General features: G+C 53.0%; 1 long non-coding RNA gene across 8 annotated transcripts in view; it reads left to right on the top strand.

Moving 5' to 3' along the window:
• Positions 1 to 2,906: 2,906 nt before the first annotated feature.
• The window catches only part of LOC113998234, a 48,527-nt gene continuing 42,804 nt past the window's right edge, over positions 2,907 to 8,629 (top strand). The window contains exons 1-3 of one of the 8 annotated variants that reach the window (XR_005562401.1): positions 2,907 to 3,998; positions 5,650 to 5,895; positions 8,379 to 8,493. This is a non-coding gene — a long non-coding RNA (uncharacterized LOC113998234). Of the gene's footprint in view, positions 3,999 to 4,849; positions 5,896 to 6,275; positions 6,414 to 7,127; positions 7,246 to 8,378; positions 8,494 to 8,629 lie in introns of those variants that run through there. The other 7 variants (XR_003544388.2, XR_005562402.1, XR_005562404.1 and 4 more) reach the window with 7 other exon arrangements.

An 8,629-nucleotide genomic window follows, 5' to 3' on the forward strand; every position in this document is an offset into this window, starting at 1 on the left:
TTCAGCAGAACGCATCACCAGGGTACTTCCTCGGTCCTCACAGGCCAAGGTGAATCCATGGCTGCACTCATGGCAGAAGCCCTCCAAAGGCATCATGCATTTGTCAAACAGAGCAGCTGAAGCCAAGAGAGGTGTCCAATGGGAAGGCAGTGCCAGCGCAGAGATGAGTGTTGTGCAGTCACCCTACTGCATCTGCACAGCCGCTCTTTGAAACCAGCTCAGTGTGAGCTGCCCAGCAGCACTGAACAGCTACAGCTGCTGACGGAAGACTGCAGGAGAACTGACTGACTCTGAGAGACACTTGCCTCTCCTACTGGTGGTCATTAGGGACAGCATCTCCAGGTCAGCTTTTCCAGTGGGGAGTCCTGCAGCTCACATTTTGTTAGGTTGTTTTGAAGTGAGTAGAATGCCTGGGAAGAAGCACAGGCTGCTGACACCAAGCTCCCTGATATGCTAAAGCTGGATCATGTTCTGCTCAGAGGGTCTGATGGTATCAGCCTCCAGAGAATCAGTGTCTGACACTTCCCAGTCTGTTGTTCATATTGGTTTGGTCTCAGCTGAGCTATTTCTTACAACGAAGAACATATCTGAGAGTTACAATTTGCTGTAATCATATTTTTCCAGTTTTTCTCTGTGATAATTACTCCCATAGATATCATTGCTTCACCTCAGCTCAACAGAGTGCTCTCTGTTTCTGTCTCAGTCTCAGCCTTCTGCACTTGGATTGCTGGGGAAGGACAATGATAGCATTTGTTATTACCAGGACCACTCCAGCTAAGAGGCTGTTGGGGCTTCCAGTGCTAGTGCTGTTTCTGTGCAGTACTAGCTGATCAAAAATTGCCTTCTGAATTGAAAACTGGTGAAGAAAATGTGTTAAATTGTGTCTATTTTTAAATAATAATAATAATAATTATTATTATTATTATTATAAATAACAGTAATAATAAAGCTTTGACTTGGTTTTCAACTAGGCAAATACTTGAAAACCAGAAGCCAGAATGCAGTTTTGCAGTTAAACATCCCTGGCTTTACTGCTCGTCCTTGGGTTTAGTTTGATGACAGAGAACATTTTTAATGTAATCAATGGGCTACAGGTCTCAGTAATTCTGGTTCCTAGCGTGCTTACTGACTAACAGCTTTTATGATAGATCCTTAAAGTAGACTTCAGAAGAGTATGGGCTATTTTTAACTGCAGTTTCAGTCACAGACACATTTGGACTTCAGAGGCACAGGCACCAGGAGTACCTGGAAAGGAGGTGCCTGGTTTGAGAGCATACAATGCAAGCAAATATATGAGAAAGAAAAAGAGGCAAGAAAAGGAGGATTGTTGTCCCCATTTTAAAATTGGTGAAATGTGGCAAAAGACTAAAGGATGAGCCCAAGTTACCTCTGTTTCCTATGGCAGACCTGGCATTTCAAAGCCATGTCTCCAGATTTCTAATGTACCCTCTTAACTACAAGGCCATTCTTCCCCTCCAGAAGATGATATATAGGTATATAAATGTGCATTGATGTAATGCCAAGTTATAAACCACAAGCCTTTCAGAACTCATGTCCCTGATAGATTACAAAAGAACTTGAAGTCAGGAGAATTGTGGTTTGTCTGACCTTATGCTAATCGTTCTCCCTACTTGTGTCTCAGTCAAACTGAAAATGGATAGAATAATGAACCCTTTTGAAAACCGTAATTTCTGGGTGTTGGTCATGACCCAGTTTTCATAAGTTGCTAGGATATGGGGATAATCAGGGAAATGAAGATTCTATCTTATGAGACAAGACCGAAAAGCTTGATTTAAACAAAAGAAATTATGAGAAGGAATATTAGTACACTGCGAAGGGAGTAAATATCAGAACTAATTAAGTTCAAGGACAAAACTGGCATCTCAAGAAATGGCTATAAACGGGCCCCTAATAAACATAGGCTTGAAAGCTTAAGAAGCTGAGTTATGAGATTCTGGAACAGTTTTCCAAGGGGAATAATAGGGCCAGAGAAAGTAAGTGCTTTTTAAATGCATCTCAATCAGTTTGTGAACTAGGTATCATGCCTGAGACAACCAGAAAGCTATCAGGCCAGAAAATCCAATGTCCCCAGGTAACAGCCAGAACATCACCTAGATATAACATCAGGTGATGTTCTAGAGAAAAAAGTAGCCAGTCACGATGTATCTCAAATCGCATCATGTGTTTTTTGGTTTTTAGGCTACTCCGTTCAGAGTTCCTCTTCAATTCCCTGATTATCTCACCAGCCTAGCACTTGAGGTGTTATTCAACATTTCCAGGTAATCCTTCCCTGCTCTCAAGTGCCAGCGTAGGAGCAGAGCTGGAACAGCTCAAGGTAACATTGAACGAGGAGCTCCTCGTGTTGCCCGCTGAGGATGGGAGAGCAGGGGTGGGCGTGAGCAGGGGCGGGTGTCTGGGCAACACGCACAGTGCTCTCCTCCTACGGCTGAAGACTCGGCGCAGAGGGTGGACCCCGCGCCCCCTCTGTGCAGCCCCAGGGCGGGGAGGCTCGGGCGGGGCCGGGCGGGGCTCGGAGGGGCCCTGGCCCCGCCTCGAGCTGCAGCCCCGCCCGCGGCCGGCAGGGGTCTCCCCGCTCCGCCCGCGCAGGCGGCCGTGGCCGGGGGGGCGGCCCGGCCCAGCACTGCCCGCTCCGCCGGCGCCGGGAGCCCCACGGCAGCGCCCCCCGGCCCCGTCTGCCCGCAGCCCCCGCCGCGGCCGCACCTCCGCGGGTGTGGGACGGGCCGCCCCGGCCGGAAACGCGGCGCGGGGCCGGGGCAGAGGGGCTGGCGGAGCGGCCGCCCCCGGCCTGGATCGGCGGCGGCTGCCGGGAGACAAAAGGCGGGCGCGTGTCCGCCCCTGCGGCAGCGGGGGGTGCGCGGCCGCTCCCCCTCCCCGGGCCGCCTGCGGGAGGGCCGGGGTACGCCGCCCAGCCGCCCGCCCCGCCTGGCTGCGGCGCGGAGCTCCGGGGAAAGACCGTCGTGTTTGAACGGGGACAGGCGGCCGTGCGTGCGGGCAGCGCGGCGCTGGCACCCACGGGAGCAGGCGGCCTCGGTGCCGGGCTCCGGAGCGGATGCCGAAGCCCATGTGCACAGTGTTAACCCCGGGTAGGGAGCGGAAAGAGGGTATAGAGCGGTCCTTACAAACCCGTGTGCAGGTGTGACTGGAAAAAAGAAAGGGAGCGGCCACCTTTTATTGGGCACTGAAGCTCCTGAATTATAAGTAGCAATAACTAGATCGCCTTAACACTGGGTTAGTTGGTTTCTTTTTTCCTCTGGTGCGGCATATTGTGCGTTATCGTGTAAGCCGTGCCGATGCGTCCGGGGCACGGCAGAGCGTGGCTGCCAGAGTGGCATCGGTGCCCAGTGTTCCTGCTCTCCTGGCAGCCGCTGCTGCAGCCCGCCTGGCTTCCCGGGAGGTCTCCCTGGGGCCGGGAGTGAGAAAAGCAAACTCTCAAGTTGTGCCCGGAGAAAAGTTGCCCGACTGGGAGTGTCGGGGGATCCTGAGAGTCGGCACGCACCCGCTCCTGCTTGGTGCTGAGTTCTTTTCTGGTTCTTCTGCAAATCCAGGGGAAGGGCAGGCTTTGCCTAGGAAGCTTGCCGTAGTCATATGGAGACAAGTGGAAAAAGAAAACAACACGTCTTCTGAGTGGCATCTCGCCTTGTTCTGTCTTCTCCTCTCCTGGCCAGAGCTGGAAGAGAGGATGAGGACGGCCGGAGCAGTGCTGGTGCCAGTTCTCCCCACTCGTAGCCTCTCCTCAAGAAACACGCCTGTGTCATCGTGGTGAAGAACCAAACCCAACAAAAGTTGAATCTCTGTCGAAGGGGGGTCCGGGGGCGCCGAGCCCGGCGGCTCCTGCTCGCGGAGTGCTCGGCGGCGGCGGAGCGCTCGCCGCGGCTTGGATTTGACCTGCAGAGGGCAATAGTTGGACGCAAATGCCAACAAAGGCGGCGGGGCTCGCTGGCTCGGCGCCGCGGCCGGGACCCGAGAATGCTGTGTAGGTAGGCAGCAGTGCTTAATTAATGTACATTGAAACAAAAGATCGGGTAAAGTGTTTGATTTGTCTTTAGGCTAAGTTTTCAAGGCTAATCTAATTCATAACTGTTAGATTTATTCTACAGAGATTAACACAAACTTCCAGGAGAATCATGCGGTTGACTCCAGAATTACCCTAAACGATAATAGTTTACCAGAACGTTTACATTCAGCCCCTTGGATTCGTATTACTGGCGTTATTACTCTCTGCTAAACAGGCAGGCGAGGTGGAAACGAAGGAAAACTTTCCTAATTGTTGTAGCGATTGTCAGGGCGACCGCGCAGACTTTGTCGGAGGGGGCGACAGCCGCCCGGCGCCCTGCGCTGCGGTGCGGGGCGCGTCGTGCCCGGCCATTGTCTGCGGGGCCGGGCCGCCGCCGATCAGCACCGGGCGTGCGGACAGCTCCGGACCGGCCCCGCACTCCGCCGCCCCGGCCCCGCGGCCCTGCCCCGAGCTGCCGCCTCCGCCCGGGGCTGGGACGGGCGGAGGGAAACTCGCCTCCCCTCGCTCTAGCAGCCCTTCTCCCCGCTGGCTATGGATTCATCAGGGAGTGGAAAAGAGCACTCCGACGGGCGTACTTTGTCTCCCCGTCGGTGTGCGTAGACGCGGCTGCTGCAGGCATCTGTGGCTTGTGTACGTACGTGGCTTTAATAATTACATATACGTCTCTATAACCTCAGAATTCAGGAAAGACTAGAAAACGCTACCAAATTGAAGTGTTGGCAGCAGGGGTGATTGCAGGTCTGGATGCATACTCCATATCATCCCAACTCACCGCCCCTTCCTTCCTCCCTTACCCCCCCCCCCCCCCCCCCAAATCATATTTATCTGAGATTATGTCAAATATCAGTGATCGGAAATGTCTTGCCCAAAAGCCATTCCCGCTGGAAAAAGTCAAAAGGGTTCCTGGCATTAAAACGACCTTGCGTCATTCCTGATGAAATTAGCAGAGCTGCTTGTTTAGAGCTTTGCTAAGGATGCACTTTGGTCACAGTAAGAAGTAAGAGATTTGGGGTTTAACCCCCCGTCTGAGCAGGAGCCGTCTGCTTTCACTAGCTGCAAAGCCCGAGACCAGCACTCGAAAGCGCCTTAGACCCGCAGTCCATTTTTCACTTGTCTTTAAGTGCAAGTGATGGGAATTGCTAACCTCGGCTAAGAAAATTTCATTTCCCCCATCCTGCTAAACGGTTCTGGTCGACATATGTTTGTTATCAGAGAGAGGTGCTATGAACACAGAGCCATTTTCTTAGCAGCTCTTTGACTCTGTGTTACCATAGTCCCACACGGCATTGGTCCTTTCCCGTTGGGAAGTCATGAATAAGAGACTATGAAGCTTGCACGTCAGATCTTCCTCAATTAATCCACCATTAGCATGTTTGGGATCCTCTACTGGATGGTTAACAGCAGCTTTGGTAACTGTATGCTGTCCATACCCAATTATGCTCTGCTAAAAATGAACTCTGCAGAACAACCTTCCTGAGCTGTCAGTGTCTCCCGTTTTCCTATTTTAACGCTTGTGTGTAGTGGCAGGCGACAGATGGTGTAGATCAGATCGATTTGATTGCATTAGGCGATTTTTTTTTTCCTCCTCTCCCCCCCGACTCCTTTTCTGGAAGCCCACATTCATCTGAGAGGCGATCGCCGGGGACATGGGAAGCAAGAGCAGCCGCCGATGTGTGAAAGCAACGAGACATGGCCAGCCAGAGGCGCCGGGGTCCCTTCATGGGGTTTGTTAACATGGTAATCCGGCACCAGGAGAGAAAGCTGCTTTCTGCTGCCCAGAGCCCATTCCCCATCACACATCAGATGACTCCCTGGTTTTACACACAGTTGGAGTTCTGCTCGAAACCTGGATTTAAAGGGTAAGCGCTTCAATAGAGGTGGATTTCTGGTGGTTATTCGGGTAGGTGGCAAAAGGAGCGAGCTTCCAGCGATTTTTAAAAAGAGGCTCCCTGTTAGCGGGCATGAATATTTTCTTCCTTCCTCCTTTCATTTTTTTCTTTTTTTTTTTTTTTCTTCTGTGCTGCCTCCCCTTTCACCAGCGAGCCCCCTAATTCAGAACAATTTCTCGCACGGAAAGACATCGCACCTCTCTATTGACGGATGGGATCAATATTCCCCCTTCTGAAATTTGCTTTTCGTGGCAAACCCTAGCTCTGCTCAGAGCTCCGCTCCTGGTAGCTTAATTGTTTAATTCCCTCCATCCGTTCCTCTCCCTTCTGTGTGTGTCCCTCTCCGCGGGCACGGCAGAGGAGGCGGAGGTGCCCCCCGGGGCCCTTCCCTGGCCCTGCCGGGCTGGGGCTCTGGCACCCGGGCTCTTTCGGCGGGGAGCGGGGCGGCAGCGCCGATAAACATGGCTTTCCGGAGCCGGTGAACAAAGGTATTTAGTGCCGCGGCGCGCCGCCACGGGCACCTCCCGCACGCCGCGGAGAAGGTGCGAGGCGGGTAGCGCGGCGGGGCTCGCTCCCCTGGATCCCGGCGGCGGCCGGCCGGGAGCGCCGGGGCCGGGCCAGGCAGGGGCTCGGGGGCCGGCGGGGCCCGGCGGCGGGAGCGGCGCGGGGGGCCGGGCAGCGCGGCCGGCACTCGGCGCTGTCCTCGTCGCGGGTGCTGAAGGGCCCGGCGGGCTGGGGTGCGGCGGGCCGGGCCGGTGCGGGGCGGCGGCGGGGCTGGGCAGAAGTTTCGGCAGGCACTGTGTTGGCGGGGAGTAGTGGGGGGGCTGCTGTTCGGGGAGGGGAAGGGCAGTGTCAGATGGACACGGCGAGAACAGCTTTGGCGCCGCGCGGTGCTGCTTTCCCCCTAGAATCTCATCCTTTAATATTTTTAAAAAACCCAACAAACACCCAAAGTCTGGATTTCTGCCCAATTCTCGATGCATTTATGGAGCGCCTCCAAATTTCGGAGAATATCTGTCTAGGTGTATCACTGTAGAATGTTTTTGCCGCGACTCGGTGCATTTCACTTTTTCAAACGGCTTTTGTTCAAGTTGAAGGAAACCCACTGCATCAGTTATTTGAGTTCCAACGCCAGCTAATGGGGTTAGAGCCTTCAGTTTCACAGCGGGGAAAAATTACAGTGTTTGTTATTTACTTTCCAGCTGCCATTTAGAATACGACTTGAGAGCTTGCTGTGTTAGAGGAATACAGGAAATTACACCTACAATGAGATTAAAATAGAGGAGAGTGTGTTGGAAATATTTTTTTTAATTATTTAAGGTAATGTAGCTATCAAAGTATTTTTTGTTCTCTTTCTATCTTTGTTTTTCCCTTGTCTTTCAAATTCAAGCCAGAGTCTGTTACAAAACAAATGCTGTCTTCTCGTATGTTTTCGTACGAAGCATAGTAGTAATACGTCAAGGGAGGCAAGGGCTCATGTTAAGGAAGAAATCTGTAGGAAAAGCAAGCATCTTGTATTAATTTCAATTGGAATCTAATCAACAAGCTGGTCAGTCACCGAATGCAGTGGATAATGAGAGCTGTATGTGCTGCATAATTACTCATGTCTGAAGAAGTGCGAAGTACCCCTGCTCTGTGCGGGTTCGGACGGTGCGGTGCTAGTTTTTTTTCCCCCTCCCCGTCACTCACACGGAAGCTGTCCTTAGCATCAGGAACTGGGGTGAAACAGCACGGAGAAGTTCCTAAGCGCTAGGCGAAGTGTGCTGTGCCATGACGTTGCAGGGATCCTTTCTATTTAGTTGGCGAACAATAAACGTTTATTATCACCGCGGCAGATCATCAGACAAAGCTTCCCCCTCCCGCCTCCCCCAGGCACGAGCGCTGCTGATAAGGGAACTGCTCCGGGTGACAGGCAGAGCCGCAGGCGCCATTCGGAAATAACTTCTTTTATTATTGTTATTTCCCCCCCCCCCTCGGCTCGCCTTTTGCAAACCTTGGCAGGGCGGCGGCAGGTGTCAGGGCGGAGGTGCGCTGCCGCCGCCCCCGCCCGCCGCCGCGGAGCCGCCTGCCCGGCTCGGCGCCTCGCAGCCGCCGGGCTCCGCCGTTCGGGCACACGCGGGAAGCGGAGCGCGGTGAATTTGTACTTTGAAGCCTTTTTCGCCTTATATTTTCATGGCACCAGGAAGGCCTGACAGAGGAGTGCCTCTGTTGAGATAGGAGGCTTTGCTATTTGTTTCTTTGATTTCCCCCCCCCCTCCATCGCTTTCCTTTCCGCCCTCCCTCCTCTTGGTAGCACATCGAGTCAGTGTGAGTCAGGACTTGTAAAATGCATTTCCAAAGCCCAGATGAAAAGTCTCTCAGGCGTGTCTGCTGCTTTATCGGAGCTCTCCCAAGCCCACCTATGCAAACAGATTTGTAATATTTGTGTGCTTAACCGTGCATCTCTTTTACAGGAATCTGTTGCTGCGTATGACATCTCTTGCAAGCTCCCAGAGAGAATTGATGGAGCATACAGCTAGGGAATAGGATACCAGAGAAGCACAGAGGAAGAAACCAGGCAATCACCAGGTAAACTCAGCCTTACTTTGATTTATTTCCTTTCACCTCGCCTGCAAGCCCCTGCCCGCTCCAGTAAGGCAGCAGGAGAGCAGAGGGACTGTACGCGTGTGTATTAAACGCCTGCTCCTCTCTTTTGCCTCCGCAG

Source organism: Pipra filicauda, unplaced genomic scaffold (genome assembly GCF_003945595.2).
Source record: "Pipra filicauda isolate LSUMZ 115617 unplaced genomic scaffold, ASM394559v2 scaffold135_size2527700_pilon, whole genome shotgun sequence".
NCBI lineage: Eukaryota > Metazoa > Chordata > Aves > Passeriformes > Pipridae > Pipra > Pipra filicauda.